At 49.8% G+C, this 19,873-nt stretch overlaps 1 protein-coding gene and 1 long non-coding RNA gene across 5 annotated transcripts in view; one reads left to right on the plus strand and one right to left on the minus strand.

The window, feature by feature from the left end:
- The window catches only part of LOC140391870 (uncharacterized), a 174,625-nt gene extending 169,536 nt beyond the window's left edge, over positions 1-5,089 (minus strand). Inside the window, exon 1 of the long non-coding RNA XR_011935200.1 lies at positions 4,815-5,089. This is a non-coding gene — a long non-coding RNA (uncharacterized lncRNA). The remainder of the gene's footprint in view (positions 1-4,814) is intronic.
- Positions 1-19,873, plus strand: part of sgcg (sarcoglycan, gamma) — a 1,082,174-nt gene that overhangs the window by 898,735 nt on the left and 163,566 nt on the right. The window lies entirely within an intron of this gene.

The raw sequence follows: 19,873 nt of genomic DNA on the forward strand, positions 1-19,873 counted from the left end.
GGGGAACCTTATCAAATGCCTTACTAAAATCCATGTACACTACATCCACTGCTTTACCTTCATCCACATGCTTGGTCACCTCCTTAAAGAATGCAATAAGACTTGTAAGGCAAGACCTACCCCTCACAAATCCGTGCTGACTATCCCTAATCAAGCAGTGTCTTTCCAGATGCTCAGAAATCCTATCCTTCAGAACAAAGAACAAACAAAAGAACAAAGAAATGTACAGCACAGGAACAGGCCCTTCGGCCCTCCAAGCCCGTGCCGACCATACTGCCCAACTAAACTACAATCTTCTACACTTCCTGGGTCCGTATCCTTCTATTCCCATCCTATTCATATATTTGTCAAGATGCCCCTTAAATGTCCCTATCGTCCCTGCTTCCACTACCTCCTCCGGTAGTGAGTTCCAGGCACCCACAGTACCCTTTCCATGACTTTGCCTACCACCGAAGTAAGACTAACTGGCCTGTAATTCCCAGGGTTATCCCTGTTCCCTTTTTTGAACAGGGGCACGACATTCGCCACTCTCCAATCCCCTGGTACCACCCCTGTTGACAGTGAGGACGAAAAGATCATTGCCAACGGCTCTGCAATGTCATCTCTTGCTTCCCATAGAATCCTTGGATATATCCCGTCAGGCCCGGGGGACTTGTCTATCCTCAAGTTTTTCAAAATGCACAACACATCTTCCTTCCTAACAAGTATTTCCTCGAGCTTACCAGTCTGTTTCACACTGTAATCACCAACAATATGGCCCCTCTCATTTGTAAATACAGAAGAAAAGTACTCATCCTATCTCTTCAGACTCAATACACAATCTCCCGCTACTGTCCTTGATCGGACCTACCCTCGCTCTAGTCATTCTCATATTTCTCACATATGTGTAAAAGGCCTTGGGGTTTTCCTTGATCCTACCCGCCAAAGATTGTTCATGCCCCCTCTTAGCTCTCCTAATCCCTTTCTTCAGTTCCCTCCTGGCTATCTTGTATCCCTCCATCGCCCTGTCTGAACCTTGTTTCCTCAGCCTTACATAAGTCTCCTTTTTCCTCTTCACAAGACATTCAACCTCTCTTGTCAACCATGGTTCCCTCACTCGACCATCTCTTCCCTGCTTGACAGGGACATACATATCAAGGACATGTAGTACCTGTTCCTTGAACAAGTTCCACATTTCATTTGTGTCCTTCCCTGACAGCTTCTGCTATAGGGGATCATTGAGGCCAGCAACAGCCCCTGGAGAGCTCAAGTGGTGGTAGTGAAGACTGGGGAGAAGCATAGGATGGTCATTGACTACAGTCAGACCATCAACAGCTCGACGCGTACCTCCTCCCACGCATATCTGACATGGTCAATCAGATTGCGCTGTATCGAGTCTTCTCCACAGCAGACTTGAAGTCCGCCTACCACCAACTCCCCATCCGCCCAGAGGACCGCCAATACACTGCGTTTGAAGCAGACAGCTGCCTCTATCATTTCCATAGAGTTCCCATCGGCATCAACAATGGGGTCTCGGTCTTCCAGCGAGAAATGGACCGAATGGTTGACCAGTACGGGCTGCAGGCCACCTTCCCGTATCTAGGTAATGTCACCATCTGCGGCCACGACCAGCAGGACCACGACGCAAACCTCCATAAATTCCTCCATACCGCCAAACTCCTTAACATCACCTACAATAAGGAGAAATGCGTGTTCCGCACTAACCGCTTAGCCATCCTTGGCTACGTTGCGGAAAATGGAGTCCTAGGGCCCGACCCCGACCGCATACGCCCCCTCCTGGAACTGCCTCTCCCCCATTGCCCCAAGGTCCTGAAACGATGCCTGGGGTTTTTCTCATATTACGCACTGTGGGTCCCTAATTATGCAGACAAGGCCCACTCATCAAGTCCACAGTTTTTCCCCTGACAGCTGAGGCCCACCAGGCCTTCAACCACATTAAGGCAGACATCGCCAATGCCACGATTGGACAATCGATGAGACCCTCCCCTTTCAGGTGGAGAGCGATGCATCAGACGTAGCTCTGGCCGCCACCCTCAACCAGACGGGCAGGCCCGTGGCTTTCTTTTCCCGCACCCTCCATGCCTCCGAAATCCGGCACTCCTCTGTTGAAAAGGAGGCCCAAGCCTGTGCTGTGCGACATTGGCGGCAACACCTGGCCGGCAGGAGATTCACTCTCCTCACTGACCAACGGTTGGTTGCCTTCATGTTTAACAATACGCAGCGGGGCAAGATCAAAAACAACAAGATCTTGAGGTGGAGGATCGAGCTCTCCACCTATAATTACGAGATTTTGTATTGCCCCGGGAAGCTCAGCGAGCCCCCAGATGCCCTATCCTGCGGTACATGTGCCAGCACACAAGTGGACCGACACCGGGCTCTCCACAATGACCTCTGCCACCCGGGGGTCGCCCGGTTCTTCCATTTTGTCAAGGCCCACAACCTGCCCTACTCCATTGAGGAGGTAAGGACCGTAACCAGAGCCTGCCACGTCTGCGCAGAGTGCAAGCCGCACTTCTACCGGCCAGATAGAGCACACCTGGTGAAGGCCTCCCGCCCCTTTGAGCGCCTCAGCATAGACTTCAAAGGGCCCGCCCCTCCACCGACCGCAACGTGTACTTCCTCAAAGTAATTGATGAGTACTCCCGGTTCCCTTTCGTCATCCCATGCCCCGACATGACTTCTGCCACGGTCATCAAGGCCCTGCGCAGCATCTTCACCCTGTCCAGTTTGTAGCTGGGCGACCAGCTACAACCCCCGGGGAAACGGACAGGTGGAGAGGGAGAACGGGACAGTCTGGAAGGTCGTCCTGCTGGCTCTTCGGTCTAGAAATCTCCCGGTTTCCCGCTGGCAGGAGGTCCTCCCCGACGCGCTCCACTCCATCCGGCCGCTCCTGTGCACCGCTACTAATGAGACCCCTCACGAACGTGTCTTTGCCTTCCCCAGGAAGTCCACCTCCGTGGTCTCATTCCCAACATGGCTGACAGTTCCTGGACCCGTCCTCCTCTGAAAGCATGTGCGGAGCCATAAATCGGATCCCTTGGTTGTAAACGTCCACCTCCTCCATGCAACCGCACAGTACACGTACGTGGCACACCCCGATGGGCGACAGGACAGGTCTCCCTCCGGGACCTGGCACCCGCTGGGTCCCCACCCACAATCCCCGACCTGATACCGCTCACCCCCAGGTTGCCTCGTTCACCCCTGCGCCACCCACCCTCCCACCAGCGAACCTCACCGCAGCCCCCACCCCAGCAGGATCCGTCCCCCCACTGGATCCACTACTGGGTGAAGAAGGAGAGGACAACATACTCCCGGAGTCGCAGGTGACCACGTCGGCGCCCACATCACCACCAGGGCTGAGGCGATCGCAGCGGAGGGTCAGAGCCCCCGACAGACTCACTCTGTAATGTTTTCTTCACTCCCGCCGGACTTTTTTTAAACAGGGGGTGAATGTGGTAAACACCACTTAACACATTGCATGTATTACGGTACTGCCACTGTCTTACAGGTACCACAGTAAATCCCAGCCTGCTGGCTCCTCCCAGCAGGCGACGTATAAAAGTGTATGCTCTCCTGCGCTGCTCCCATTCTGGTTCCAGCTGCAGGAGGCACAACATCTTGTGCAATAAAGCCTCGATTGTTTCACCATTCTCGTTTCGTTGTAATTGACGGTACATCAACCACCCCCATGAAACATGCTTGGAGCAGTGCCAGGGGTAATGCCAGGGTACTGCCTGGGCATGACCCTCTCCCCTGGGGGCTTGAGTCACTTGTGAGCCTTGGGCAGGTTCTGCACCCCAATTACACGTCATGGGGGAACATGCCCTGATGGACAATCTAATGGAAGGGGGAGATCTGTCAGGTGCAGAGCTTGATATTTAAATCTATGCAAATAGGATCCCAACTTTAAAAGTCAAGACAATAGATCAGGGAAATCCCCCCCCCCCCCCCCCCCCCCCCGTTCCTTTCAACGTAGTATGATCTCCAAGTAGCCCAGTTGAACAAGTGCTAAGTGAGTCAAGTTAAAACAGGTTAAGTATCCAAAGAACTAATTGTTGCCATGGCCTGAAGAAGGACTTCCAGTGATTTGAGTTCTCCTGTTCTAACTTGGCAGTTAAGCATTCTTACTTTCCTGAGTATCCTCCTGGCCAGACAATAAGGTGAACTAGAAAAAGCAGTTGTTTATTTCTTAAGACCAAGATTGCAGAGATGGAGCATAGAGGGTAAGCCCATCCAATTCATATATTATACATTTCACCAGGAACAAGGTTACAGGAATGTATAGATATTTTCCAGTAGAACATGTACATGTTCCCTAGAGGTACATTGACAAGACTCACCATTAAAACATGGAGCGCATTACAGCCACATCTGCAGATTGCATGCATTAATTGGAAAAACACTGCATAGAATCTTGAATGTTTCTAATGGGATTTGAAGAGGACTGTGATCTTAGCTGATTATTATCCAGTCATGCCAAATTTTCAATCTTCAGAACCAGAACATGCGCACAAGCTACTTAAATTTTGAAAATGGGCTAGTCAAATATATTTGTTTCCTGCAATCACTCTCAAATCAGTTAATAGTTTGTAAATTGTTTTGATATGTGGAATACATGTTAAAGAAGTGCATCAGGTGTATTGTTGTATCTTTAAACCTCTGATACAGTCGACCAGTTTACTTACTCAAAGCTTTGCCCAGGTGTATTTATTTACGAGATGAACAAAGGAAAAAACAGTTTAACGCAATGTTATTCACAATTCCATTACTCATAAAAATATGACTCAGACTCACAGCTGAGCTTTGGGTTTTACCCGCACTTAGTAAAGGAGGCTGGCAGGCTTCGATCACTCGATGTTGATGTCTTCTCTGGGTTCGAAACCCAGGGCCCTTTCTACTTGTGATGGTTGTGCCTGGGCAATTCCCAGGTTCTCTCTCCAGATCTGTTCGATGCTGCTTTCTTTATATTGGGAAGCTTGGATTGAATCATATGTATACACCCACCACTGGCCATAACCCTAGCCAGACCCCACTGGTTAATGGGAAATACAGGATACTCCTGTTTATCGATGGTGGTTCAATCAAGACCCATTGGCCTCTGAAACTCCCTTTGTCTGACCAGTGATCAGCTCATTAAGGAGTCTGATGGCTTCTTTTGACTGTTCTTCGTGCTGCTGCAAAGTTGATCACCTGTGTCTGGAAGTTTGTTACATATTTACAGACTTGGAGTGGGTAATCAATAACAGGTTTATGCTTTGACTTGAGCGCTTTTGCAGCCGGTATCGATTCCAGCCAGGGTTTCATGAGGCAGTTTCTGGTCCTGGTCCATGTGCATCCCCTCAGCCTGCCTTCAATGCCACAGATCTTTACATTAACAAAACTAAAAAAAGAAAATGATATTGTAATATATATATTGCATTATGTATGAACGAGAATTAAAATCTGCAAAGGTAACAAAGCAAGAAATGTTGGATCAGGTTGGTATGAGTAGGGCGAGAGGTTAATCTGTCTTTTTTTTCCCCAGTAAGAAGTCTTATGACACCAGGTTAAAGTCCAGCAGGTTTGTTTCGAATCACTAGCTTTCGGAGCACTGCTCCTTCCTCAGGTGAATGAAGAGGTCGGTTCCAGAAACTTATATATAGACAAAGTCAAAGATGCAAGACGATACTTTGAATGCGAATCTTTGCAGGTAATTAAGTCTTTACAGGTCCAGACGGAGCAACTGAAGAGAGGGATAATCACAGATTAAAGAGGTGTGAGACACACCTGTCTCAAGCCAGGACAGTTGGTAGGATTTTGCAAGCCCAGGTCAGATGGTGGGAGGTGAATGTAATGTGACATGAATCCCAGATCCCGGTTGAGGCCATACTCATGTGTGCAGAATGTGGCTATAAGTTTCTGCTCGGCAATTCTGCATTGTCACGCGCCCTGAAGGCCGCCTTGGAGAACGCTTACCCGAAGATCAGAGGCTGAATGCCCTTGACTGCTGAAGTGTTCCCCGACTGGAAGGTCTCGCCAATGTACCACGCTTCGGGACATCCTTTCCTGCAGCGTATGAGGTAGACAACGTTGGCCGAGTCACACGAGTATGCACCACGTACCTGGTGGGTGGTGTTCTCACGTGTAATGGTGGTACACATGTTGATGATTAGGCATGTCTTGCAGAGATTGCCATGGCAGGGTTGTGTGGTGTCGTGGTCGCTGTTCTGAAGGCTGGGTAGTTTGCTGCAAACAATGGTTTGTTTGAGGTTGCATGGTTGTTTGAAGGCAAGTAGTGGGGGTGTGGGGATGACCTTGGCAAGATGTTCATCTTCATCGATGACGTGTTGAAGGCTGCAAAGAAGATGTCGTAGTTTCTCCGTTCCGGGGAAGTACTGGACGACGAAGGGTACTCTGTCAGTTGTGTCCCGTGTTTGTCTTCTGAGGAAGTTGGTGCGGTTTTTTGCTGTGGTGCGTTGGAACTGTCGATCGATGAGTCGAGTGCCATATCCCGTAAATACGAGGTCATCTTTCAAGTCTGTAGATGTCCATTACTCTCCTCCTCATCTGAGCAGATCCTGTGTATACGGAGCGCTTGTCCATAGGGGTTGGCTTCTTTAATGTGTTTAGGGTGGAAGCTGGAGAAGTGGAGCATTGTGAGGTTATCTGTGGGCTTGCGGTAAAGCGAAGTGATGAGGTAACCGCCCTTGATGGAGATGAGTATGTCCAAGAATGCAACCGATTCTGGCGAGTAGTCCATGGTGAGTCTGATGGTGGGATGGAGCTTATTGATGTAATCGTGTAGTCGTTTCAGTGATTCTTCGCCGTGGGTCCAAAGGAAACAAATGTCATTGATGTGTCTGGTGTATAACGTCGGTTGAAGGTCCTGTGCGGTGAGCAGGTCTTGTGCGGTGAGCAGGTCTTGTTCAAACTTGTGCATGAAGATGTTGGCATATTGAGGTGCGCATTTGGTCCCCAGATGCTGACTGATCTGCTGTGTATTTCCAGCATTGAGTGTTTTTCTTATTGAAAGGATACAGGAAAAAAACAGGAAAATAGGGTCAGATCAGATGCAACACGTACAATGGTCAAATGGGGTGACACAGTGTAGAATGAACCCGGCGGGGTGATGCTTCGTATGGTGGTAAGGGTTTACAGGGCTGGTCCTGGGAGGAAAAAAAACATTCACATGGCAATACAGTATTGTACAATTTTGTCCTGTTTCAACTATTTACAGAGGGTATAGGGAGAAAAGCAAAATGTTCTTGTGAAAAAGTCCATATTTTGATTTAGATCGACGCCACGAGTCGGTCGGGCGGTCTGGTAGCCCAGAATGGCTAGCCGATTGGTGCTAAAAACGCACTTGTGTCGATCGCCTCGGCCCCGGTGGTGGTGGTGGTGCTTGTACCGGTGTTGTCGTCTCCGGGAGCCTTACGGTTTCAGCTTGGGCTTTATTCTTGGTCGGGCCTGAGGGGAGGGGAACCGATCCTCCTGGGAAGGGGGCGGTCGCGGGGTGCGGCGGTGGCAGGAAGGGGGGGGGTTGGGTGAATGGTGTCGGGGGGTGTGTGTGTTGCCGGCGGGCGCCAGATCCCGCAGGGAGACCGTGTCCTGTCGGCCGTCGGGGTACTCCACGTAAGCGTACTGCGGGTTTGCGTGGAGGAGGTGAACCCTTTCGACCAACGGGTCCGCCTTATGTGCCCGCACATGCTTTCGGAGCAAGATGGGTCCTGGGGCCGCCAGCCAGGTCGGCAGCGACGTTCCAGAGGTGGACCTCCTAGGGAAGACAAGGAGACGCTCATGAGGCGTTTGATTAGTGCTCGTACATAATAACGACCGGATGGAGTGGAGAGCGTCCGGGAGGACCTCCTGCCACCGTGAAACTGGGAGGTCCCTGGACCGTAGGGCCAGTAGGACGGCCTTCCAGACCGTGCCGTTCTCCCTCTCTACTTGCCCGTTCCCCCGGGGGTTGTAGCTGGTCGTCCTGCTTGAGGCTATGCCCTTACTGAGCAGGAACTGGCGCAGCTCGTCACTCATGAAAGAGGACCCCCTGTCGCTGTGGACGTTTGCGGGGTAACCGAACAGTGTGAAGATGCTGTTCAGGGCTTTAATGACAGTGGCCGCGGTCATGTCAGAGCAGGGAATGGCAAAAGGGAAGCGGGTGTATTTGTCCACCACATTAAGAAAATATGCGTTGCGGTCGGTGGAGGGGAGGGGCCCTTTGAAATCGAGACTGAGGCGTTCAAAGGGGCGGGAAGCCTTAATCAGGTGCGCACCATCCGGCCTGAAAAAATGCGGTTTGCATTCCGCGCAGATGTGGCAGTCCCTTGTGACTGTACGGACCTCCTCTAAAGAGTATGGGAGATTGCGGGACTTGATGAAGTGGAAAAACCGAGTGACCCCCGGGTGGCAGAGGTCCTCGTGGAGGGTTTGGAGGCGGTTCATTTGTGCGTTGGCACATGTGCCGCGGGATAGGGCATCGGACGGCTCGTTCAGCTTTCCGGGACGATACAAAATCTCATAGTTGAAGGTGGAGAGCTCGATCCTCCACCTTAAGATCTTGTCGTTTTTGATTTTGCCCCGCTGTGCATTATCGAACATGAAGGCTACCGACCGTTGGTCCGTGAGGAGAGTGAATCTCCTGCCGGCCAGGTAATGCCTCCAATGTCGCACAGCTTCCACTATGGCTTGGGCTTCCTTTTCCACTGAGGAATGGCGGATTTCTGAGGCGTGGAGGGTCCGGGAGAAAAAGGCCACGGGTCTGCCCGCTTGGTTAAGGGTGGCCGCAAGAGCGACGTCGGAGGCGTCGCTCTCGACCTGAAAGGGGAGGGACTCGTCGATGGCGCGCATCGTGGCCTTTGCGATATCCGCTTTGATGCGGCTGAAGGCCTGGCAAGCCTCTGTCGACAGAGGGAAGGTCGTGGTCTGTATTAGGGGGCGGGCCTTGTCTGCGTACTGGGGGACCCACTGGGCGTAGTATGAAAAGAACCCCAGGCAGCGTTTCAGGGCTTTTGGGCAGTGCGGGAGGGGAAATTCCATGAGGGCGCGCATACGTTCGGGGTCGGGACCTATTATCCCATTGCGCACTACGTAGCCCAGAATGGCTAGCCGATTGGTGCTAAAAACGCACTTGTCCTCGTTGTACGTGAGGTTCAAGGCTTTGGCGGTCTGGAGGAATTTTTGGAGGTTGGCGTCGTGGTCCTGCTGGTCGTGGCCGCAGATGGTTACATTGTCGAGATACGGGAACGTGGCCCGCAACCCATGTTGATCAACCATTCGGTCCATCTCCCGTTGGAAGACCGAGACCCCGTTTGTGACGCCAAAAGGGACCCTTAGGAAATGGTATAATCGCCCGTCTGCCTCGAAGGCTGTGTACTTGCGGTCACTTGGGCGGATGGGGAGCTGATGGTAGGCGGACTTGAGGTCCACGGTGGAGAAGACTTTATATTGGGCAATCCGATTGACCATGTCGGATATGCGGGGGAGAGGGTACGCGTCTAGTTGTGTGTACCTGTTGATGGTCTGGCTACAGTCAATGACCATCCTTTGTTTCTCCCCTGTCTTCACTACTACCACCTGCGCTCTCCAGGGACTATTGCTGGCCTGGATTATGCCCTCCTTTAGTAGCCGCTGGACTTCGGAGCGAATGAAGGTCCGGTCCTGGGCGCTGTACCGTCTGCTCCTAGTGGCGACGGGTTTGCAATCCGGGGTGAGGTTCGCAAACAAGGACGGGGGTTGCACCTTGAGGGTTGCGAGGCCGCAGATAGTGAGTGGGGGTATTGGGCCGCCGAATTTGAACGTAAGGCTCTGTAGATTGCATTGGAAATCTAATCCCAGCAAGGTGGGGGCACAGAGTTGGGGAAGGACGTTTAGTTTGTAGTTTTTGAACTCCCTCCCCTGCACCGTTAGGGTAACTATGCAGAATCCTTGGATCTGTACGGAGTGGGATCCTGCAGCTAGGGAAATCTTTTGTGCGCTGGGATAGGTGGTCAAGGAACAGCGTCTTACCGTGTCGGGGTGGATAAAGCTCTCCGTGCTCCCGGAGTCGACTAGGCATGGCGTCTCGTGGCCGCTTATTAGCACCGTTGTCATCGTCGTCTGGAGTGTCCGGGGCCGAGCTTGATCGAGCGTAATTGAAGCGAGACGTGGTTGCAGTAGTGGAGTGGGGTCCGTTGTTGCCGTCCAAGATGGCGTCGGGGATGGACAAAATGGCTGCCCCCATACATCGCACGTGGCTGGGGGGTCACAAGATGGCGGCGGGGGTGGACAAAATGGCCGCCCCCACGCATCGTACAGGTCTGGGGCGGTCCAAGATGGCGGCGCCCTTCCTCCCCTCGTGGTGGCCGGGACCCAAAATGGCGGCGTCTGCGGGTCGCACATGGGGCGCTGGGGGGGCTGGGGAGTGCTAGGACCGCGCGGAGCTCCCTCACCAGGGACAGCGGTGGTCGGGACCCAAGTTGGTGGCGCCGGCGGGGCAGACGTGGGGCGCGGGGTGGGGGTTAGGGGGGGCGTTAGGGACGCGCAAAACTCCCTCTTCTCCGTGGAGAGTGGTGGCCGGGACCCAAAGCGGTAGCGCCGGCGGGTCATACATGGGGTACGGGGAGGGGGGTTGGGGAGCGTAAGCGGCGTGCAGGGCTCCCTGTTCTCCCGGGACCGCGGTGGTCGGGACCCAGAGCGGCTGCGTCTGCGGGTCGTACATGGCGTGCTGGGGGGGTTGGGGCGCGTAAACGGCTTGCAGGGCTCCCTGTTCTCCCGGGACAGCGGCGACCTCGCGGGACCGGCACACAACCGCGTAATGGCCCTTTTTCCCGCAGCTCTTGCAGATAGCTGCGCGGGCCGGGCAGCGCTGCCGGGGGTGTTTCGCCTGGCCGCAGAAATAACAGCGGGCGCCCCCGGTGCGACTCGGCATTTGGACCGCGCAAGCCTGTGGGGTGTCCGGGGGGGGGGGGTTGTCGCGACGGGTACGTACGGGGCCCAATGGGCTGCCGCACGGTCGGGGCCGTAGGCGCGGGTATTACGCGCGGCCACGTCTAGGGAGGCTGCTAGGGCCCGGGCCTCTGAGAGTCCTAGCGACTCTCTTTCTAGAAGTCTTTGGCGGATTTGGGAGGAATTCATACCTGCCACAAAAGCATCGCGCATTAACATGTCCGTGTGTTCATTTGCGTTCACCGAAGGGCAGCTGCAGGCTCGTCCCAAAATCAGCAGCGCGGCGTAGAATTCGTCCATCGATTCTCCGGGACCTTGCCGTCTCGTCGCGAGCTGGTAGCGAGCGTAGATTTGGTTAACTGGGCGGACATAGAGACTTTTCAGTGCTGCGAACGCCGTCTGGAAATCGTCCGAGTCTTCGATGAGGGAGAAGATTTCCGTGCTCACCCTCGAGTGCAGGACCTGTAGTTTTTGGTCTTCTGTGACCCGGCCGGTGGTCGTTCTGAGGTAGGCCTCGAAGCAAGTCTGCCAGTGCTTGAAGGCTGCTGCCGCGTTCACTGCGTGGGGGCTGATCCTCAGGCATTCCGGAATGATCCTGAGCTCCATAGTCCTTTTTAGGCACGCTTAATAAATTGTAGCGCACAAAGACTCCGTGAGACGAATAGAGTGAAGTCGATGAGGCTTTATTAAGCGTGTCTGTTCCCCCGCAGCTCAATAGTAGACTGGCCTGTGGGGGAGGACTCCGGCTTCTTATACTCCGCCTTCAGGGCGGAGCTAGAGGTCAACGGCCAACCAGGACCCGGGATCTGTCAGCCAATGACATTAGGGCTTCCAGTCTCACATGACCCCCAATACATACTACCACACACAGTGGTACAATGGTTAGCACTGCTGCCTCATAGTACTATGGATCCGGGTTCGATTCTGACCTTGGATGTCTGTCTGAGTGGGATTCCTCTGGGTGACCTGGTTTCCTCCCACAGTCCAAAGATATGCAGGTAAGGTGAATCGGTCATGCTAAATTGTCCTTTAGTGTCCAGGAACATGCAGATTAAGTGGGGTTCCAGGGATAAGGCGGGGTGGGCAGGGGTGTAGACATGGGTAAAGTGCTCTTTTGAAGGGTCGGAGTAGAGTCGATGACCCAAATGGCCTCCTTCTGCACTGTAGGGATTGTTCATAGGGATTCTATAGTCTCCTTCTGCACCATAATTTCAATGATCCAATGATATGAACAGGACAAATGGCCGACTGTCACTGCAGCTGATTTAGGTCCAATACAATGAAAATTACAAACGGTGCATCCTCTTTGATTCTAAATACTTAACAATTCACTCACACCTCAGCCAAAAAGAAAACAGACCATAAAATAGGAGAGATGAGCACAAACCACCCACTCACTCGTGTACAGAGGGATAACCTTTAATGAAATGCCACCATTCAATCGACAAAAAATATTTTAATATGCCACAGCGTTCAAACAGGAAGGTATGCTGAGATCAGGGTCTATCTACCTCTGGGTGTTAAGCTTAATGAACAAGCAGGTGGCAAAATAGGGAGACAGAAGCAGTTGAAGAAAAGTAGTTCATTTTTTTTCTATCTTTCTCGAGGTTTAGAGTCTTGCTTCTGTGCTAAATCGCACCTTAACGAATGAGCTAAAATAATGAAATAAATGAAGGTTAATGCCGTCTAAGAGACAACTGTTGAGAAAATCTGGACTCCTACTCAGAGTTATACATTAGTTTTACAAAGAAAGAACTAGATTATAAGTCAAATTTAAGTGACCCTTTAATTATGCATTGTGTTTCATTGTGTGTATATGAATGACAGTGTGACTTCTGGGACAATTTTCTCAATCATATATGAATTTTTATGCACAAATTGTATGACACCACACTACCAGAATTTTTAATATACTTTGCAGTAGCTGGTTCTCCTCATTTTTCGGTGTAACAAATGTCAGAGACCTGATCCACTGCAACTCATTTTGACTTTGCTGCCCATTTTGTTCCCACCTCATGCAGGCCAGTCAAATTCTTCCCAATGTAACTAGTTCATAGCACCAGAACCCCAGGTTCGATTCCCGGCTGGGTCACTGCCTGTGCAGAGTCTGCACGTTCTCCATGGGACTGCATGGGTTTCTTCCGGGTGCTCCGGTTTCCTCCCACAAGTCCCGAAAGACGTGCTGTTAGGTAATTTTGACATTCTGAATTCTTCCTCTGTGTACCCGAACAGGCGCCGGAATGTGGCGACTTTCACAGTAACTTCATTGCATGTAAGCCGACATGTGACAATAAAGATTATTATAAAAACTGTCAGTGTTCTGGGCCACTGTGGACATTCAGGAATCTCAGTGCAGCAGCGCATAGGGTCACATCAATTTGCCATGTTAACTATAATAACTGTAAGTCACAAAGATACCAAAGTGGTTTAAGAATATAAAGATGTCATGGAACACACCCCCACTGGACTATTGACTGATGACACTGGAGAAAAGAGACATTGCTCTGCAAAGTCCAATAATCTCAAACCTCAGGATTTCAGAGGTCAGTCAGAAAACATAGTTAGAAATATTTGAAACACACTGTAGTTATTGGGAATGTTGTGATTTTATATACTTCCACATCAAGACAATTCCTAAAGATGCTGTGGCAGAAATTGAGGTTTCCATTGCCCTTTGTAACCATAAGACCAGAAGACATAGCAGCAGAATTCAGCCACTCGGCCCATCGAGTCTACTCCGCCATTCAATCATGGCTGATATTTTTCTCATCCCCATTCTCCTGCCTTCTTCCCATAACCCCCGGTTCCATTTGTGATCAAAAACCTATCTATCTCTGTCTTAAAGACACTCAGTAATTTGGCCTCCACAGCCTTCTGCGGCAAAGTGTTCCACAGATTCACCGCTCTACGGCTGAAGAAATTCCTCCTCATCTCTGTTTTAAAGGATCGTCCCTTTAGCCTGAGATTTGTCCTCTGCTTCTAGTTTTTCCTACAAGTGGAAACATGCTCTCCATATCGACTCCATCCAGGCCTCGCAGTATCCTGTAAGTTTCAATAAGATCCCCCCATATCCTTCTAAATTCCAACGAGTACAGACCCAGAGTCCTCAACCATTCCTCATACGACAAGCTCTTCATTCCAGGGATCATTCTTGTAAACCGCCTCTGGACCCTTTCCAAGACCAGCATATCCTTCCTTAGACACGGGGCCCAAAACTGCTCATAATACTCCAAATTGGGTCTGACAAGAGCCTTATATAGCCTCAGAGGTACATCCCTGGTCTTGTATTCTCGCCCTCGCGACATGAATGCTGACATTGCATTTGCCTTCCTAACTGCCGACAGAACCTGCACGTTAACCTTAAGAGAATAGTGAACAAGGACTCCCAAGTCTCTTTGTGCTGGACTATTGACTGATGAAAGCCAGCCAGAACCTCCAGTTCAAATGGCCAACTCACCTCATCCCACTGGGTGAGCATGGTAGCACATTGGTTAGCACTGTGGCTTCACAGCGCCATCAGGGTCCTGTGGTGATGTGCATTGATGTAAATGCATGTAGGCTAACTAGACACTAGAGGGAGCACCAGAAACATCACACACACACACTCAACCAATAGATAAAGTAGATAGGGCACGACCAATAGACATTCACGATACACAAGGAGGTGACACGACCACAGGGGGGCATTACAACAACCATATATAAAGGACACCACACACATGATCTGCCTCTTTCCAGTGGAGACAGTCAGTGAGTACAGACACAGGGTTGATTCAATATTACACCCACCACGTGGATTGCAGCAGCTGGTTAGTCAGTCTGGGTAGCTATAGTAGGATTAGCAGTAGTGTCGAACCCGAGTAATACAAGTGTAAATAGTTTAATAAACGTGTTGAAGTTATCTCCATGTCTGAACCTTCCTTTGTCAAGTGCACCACAAGGAAGCCGCTTATGTTACACCTACAACATAACAAATCATGGTACCAGAAGTGAACTGTTTCAATCCAGATAGCCATACCTCAACGTGCAGTGACAACCAGCAACGATACCCAATGCAAGATGTTCGAGATCCGGGTTCCGCAGCAGCTCCAGTGCCACTGCGATCTCCGCGAAAACTGCCGGGCGTTCCGGCAAAAGTTTTAAATCTTCCTGGTGGCAGCCGAACTAGAAGAAGTGGCCGATGCTGAAAAAACAGAGCTTCTCGTCACCATCGCCGGTGCCAGAGCAGAAGAAATCTTTTAAAAATTCAAGTTCTCCAAGGGGCAAAACAGGAGCAACTTCCAGGCAGTCCTGGACAAATTCAGCAAATACTGTGAGGAAAACACACTCCAACCAGCAAGAAAAGGTAAGAGAAGCGCCAGTACTCACCTCAAGGCCGAAATCCCGGAGCAGAGAACGATTTTGATCGGTGGCCATCTTTCTACAGGGACTGCACTTGCGCAGTTGCGCGAGAAGCCGCGCATGCGCAATCATGAAAAAGGCCTGAGGTAAAGGAACAGCGATCTGGCATGCGCAATTGCTTCCTACGCGCTACGTCACATGCGTCATGACGTCAGAGGCCCCGGACCATGCCCATTTAAAGGGGAAATGTCTCAAATCAAAGAAAAAATCTTTTAAAGCCGTAAAACAACCTTTCACCTGGAATGACAGCACAATGCCTCAAATTGAACCAGGAAATGAAATTAACCTCCGAAGAACCCTGCAACAAGCAGTTACCTACGCCCAAACCGATAATGACGACCTTGAATACTTCGACATTGACCTTTACATTTACTCTGGACCTCGCGAGCCCAATGCCAGCTCCGACGCAAACAGTGATGATATGGTCATAGAAGACTACGACTCGGACGAACCTTTCACCTTGGGAGGCTACCCCAGTACCAAATCCGAACCGCAACTAGACGTGTGGCACATTGGCGACCCCCATATTGAATCCGACGCAGACGCGGATTCGTTCTTCGGATTTGAGGATCTTCAGCCCAGCAGATATGACATCCCAACTCGTGAATGCAGGATGATGCTGCAGCCTGAAACCAAGAGACAGAGAGTGGTACAAGCCCACAGAGAGTGGCCTGCTGCCACACAGAGCGTGGTCCACACACCGCTCAGGGTTCCCGACTCTACGAAAGAAGACACGCAAGACTCCACACCGCAGTCCTTGCACGAACAAGAAGTGACTCCAGTGTCACAAGCCTCCACAGCAAGCTCGTGGACAGACTCCACGATAGAAGAAACGCAAGACTCCAGAGCACAGTCCTTGCACACACAAGACGTGACTCCAGTGTCACAAGCCTCCGCAGCAAGTTCGTGGACAGCCTCCACGATAGAAGCAACGCAAGAGTCCGACGCACAGTCCTTGCAGGAACAAGACAATGAGGGTCTAGCAACCTCCACTGACCAACTAGCGGCAGATGATGCAATTCGGCCATGCTCAAGTAAACAGTAAGAAGACTATGACAGTCTACCATGCTCCAGTGCACAGCAGGATGACCATGGCGGTCTATCATGCTACAGTGAAGAACAAAGCAACAACGACAGTCCAAGCCCAAATAAAGGACAACCCAGCAAGACAATGACAGTCCACCCACATTGTTTGCACCATCAAATGAAGACTCTGACAATTTACCCAACCCAAGTGAACACCAAGCAGCTACTGATGCTCTACCCACGTATGTGAGATGAGTGACGACAGCATCCCACTTCCCATGCTAGATGTGCAAAGTGACAGACCTCAGCTAGTGTGTACAGAGGCTCTTGACGATCACTGTGAGACCACTGGTGACTCCGGTGACACCATGATACTTCCACCCTCATTCGCTCGAACCTCTCCACAAGTCAATGTATTCCTGCATGTTCCGACTCCAGACGTGCAGCTTCAAGAAATCTGAGCTGACTCCAGTGAACCTGCTAAGACTCCGGACGGGGAGCATCAACAAACCGACACTGACCCAGTTAAAACAGATCAGACTCCAGATGGGGAGCAACCAAACGCCAACTCTGATTCACGTAAGACAGACTTTACTCCAGACAGGGAGTGCCGCAACCTCAGTGATGGCATACTCAGAGTGACAGCAGATGCCACAACAACAGGAGATGGATCACATAACAATTACACTGGGTCAGTAATAACAAGCAGCGGCTACACTCCAAGAGGAATACACCAATATTCACCACAGCTATATCCACACATATTTTCCACACCAGCAGTGCAGCCAATGACAGCTCATGCTGGACAAACCCTGTATTCAGGCATGCAGCAGCCAGCAGTCTATGCAGCATATTCTCAAACAGGCCAGCACTACGGATTGCCCACTAATGGAATCAAGACTGAAGGAGGACTACCGCAAGTGCAATCTGCACTACAGACTGGATGCCTTAGTTACAGCCCAGGATTTGCTGCACCCCAGCCTGGCCAGACGGCATATTCCTATCAGATGCAAAGTTCTAGTTTCACACCCTCACCAGGTATTTATGTGAGCAGCAATTCTGTTTCCAATTCGACAAGCATCAACAGTGCTCAGTAGGATCACCCTTCCTGCACAGCATATGGCCAGAACCAGTATGTACAGTCTTATCCAACCTCAACATATGGCACATCCATGCCCTCGAATGATACTGTTGATGGTACATCTTCAATGTCAACACCTTATCAGCTACAAGATGCAATCCGACAGCACCATCACAAACATCAAAAAAAGAAAGGGACTCCAAACCAGACAGCAAAGTGATTTGACCACTTCTTGGTTCCTGTGGCACAGGGGTGTTGATGGCATTCATAACCAAGAGAGACATTTGCCCATGATGATTGATGGTTTTTGGACTCACATGAATGATTTGGACTTATTGTTTAATCATTGTTCCCATGACTTGAAATATGAACATATAAAAAGGGGGGGATGTGGTGATGTGCATCAATGTAAATGCATGTAGGCTAACTAGACACTAGAGGGAGCACCAGAAACATCACACACACACACTCAACCAACAGATAAAGTAGATAGGACACGACCAATAGACATTCACGATACACAAGGAGGTGACACGACAACAGGGGGGCATTACACCAACCCATATGTAAAGGACACCACACACATGATCTGCCTCTTTCCAGTGGAGACAGTACGTGAGTACAGACACAGGGTTGATTCAATATTAGACCCACCACGTGGATTGCAGCAACTGGTTAGTCAGTCTGGGTAGCTGTAGTAGGATTAGCAGTAGTGTCGAACCCGAGTAATACAAGTGTAAATAGTTTAATAAACGTGTTGAAGTTATCTCCACATCTGCACCTTCCTTTGTCAAGTGCACCACAAGGAAGCCGCTTATGTTACACCTACAACATAACAAATCAGGTCCCAGGTTTGATTCCTGGCTGGGTCACTGTCTGTGCAGAGTCTGCATGTTCTCCCTGTGTCTGCGTGGGTTTCCTCCGGGTCCTCCGGTTTCCTCCCACAAGTCCCGAAAGACGTGCTTGTTAGGTAATTTGGGCATTCTGAATTCTGCCTCTGTGTACCTGAATAGTGCCAGAATGTGGCGACTAGGGGCTTTTCACAGTAACTTCATTGCAATGTAAGCCTACTTGTGACAAAAAAGATTATTATTATTTTAGACGGAATTACTGTTGAAGACCATTGACAGACATACTCGTGACATTTCAGCCCCACTATATTTTCAGTAAAAAGCTCTCAGCTTAGTGAAGGCATCAAAACATATAAGGAGTGATTCAATCTGCGGGATCCTCTGCTTCACCAGCAGTGTATCCACGCCCGTGGGTTTCCCGGCGGTGTGGGATGGCCGCAATGGGAAATCCCTTTGGCCAGCTGCCGGAATACAGGATCCCACTGCCGGTGGGCTATGCCAGAGAATGGGGTGGGCGGGCAGGACGGAGATTATTCACGCAATTAATGGCAAGGAAACAGATTATATAATAATTAAAAATTTAGTTTTTTATTTTGCTAATACATTTTGGTGTTTGTTTGGTGATATCAGGGTGTGTATGTATTCATTGGAAATTAGGTGCTTTCTTGTTTAAGAGATGGGGATAAAGATTCCATAAAGACCACAAGTTAATCTGCTGGAATAATTATTTTTCTTAATTTGCTAATATTGTCAAAATGTATTCTGCTTTTTTGAAAGTTCCTTTGTCTATAATCAAGCCAGCCTTTCACTACGGTCAATAGAAGAACGCATACTCCACTGACACGGAGGTTTGTCAGAAAGCAGCAGTTAATCTTCCTTCAATAAATGTCAATGCGATATCTCGAGAAAATCCTACTTTTCGCAGTATAGCATTTCAGTCATTGCCTGATGCACCATTTAAACTGATAAGAATCAATGCACTGATGCTACTGTGGAACTCAACAAACAAATCGTTCAGCTGAAAGTTTACATGTCTGGATGCTGCAAAATGCACACCTCAGTCAAACATCGCAAGTCATCACTCAATAAGTCTTCAAATTAATTTTCACCATCTATGACCGAATGGGGTTCATATCAGGGGATTTATTTTCATTCGATTTCCTTCAAGACCAACAAATTTAGTAGAGGTTTCTTGCTGTTTCAAAGTCATGGTAGGAAGAGTTGAACATGACAATGATTTACAATAAATGCAGATTTCAAACATTCAAATTCCATTAATTTATTTAATTCATCGAACAGCAAAGTAATAAAGAAAGACCTAGCTTTTTTTCAAGAAATGGGTAATGTTTCTTGATCCTCATTAAAAGGCGGCCACTGAGGTAATGAGTTCCAATACTTATGCTGTTATCTGAATATACTTGTCATTCAGTTTATCTTCACCTTTTGAGAGCAGGAATTTAAATTGTTGGAAGTAATTCCCTCATTGTGAATCAGAGGGAAACCTATAAAATTCTGACAGGCACTGGACACAATTCTGCGGGTTTCACATCATTACCTATTTAAAGTTAAAATTATTGGGGGCAAAACCATTGGACCACTATGATTATCACAG

The sequence above is a fragment of the Scyliorhinus torazame genome, chromosome 15, assembly GCF_047496885.1.
Source record: "Scyliorhinus torazame isolate Kashiwa2021f chromosome 15, sScyTor2.1, whole genome shotgun sequence".
NCBI classification, from domain to species: domain Eukaryota; kingdom Metazoa; phylum Chordata; class Chondrichthyes; order Carcharhiniformes; family Scyliorhinidae; genus Scyliorhinus; species Scyliorhinus torazame.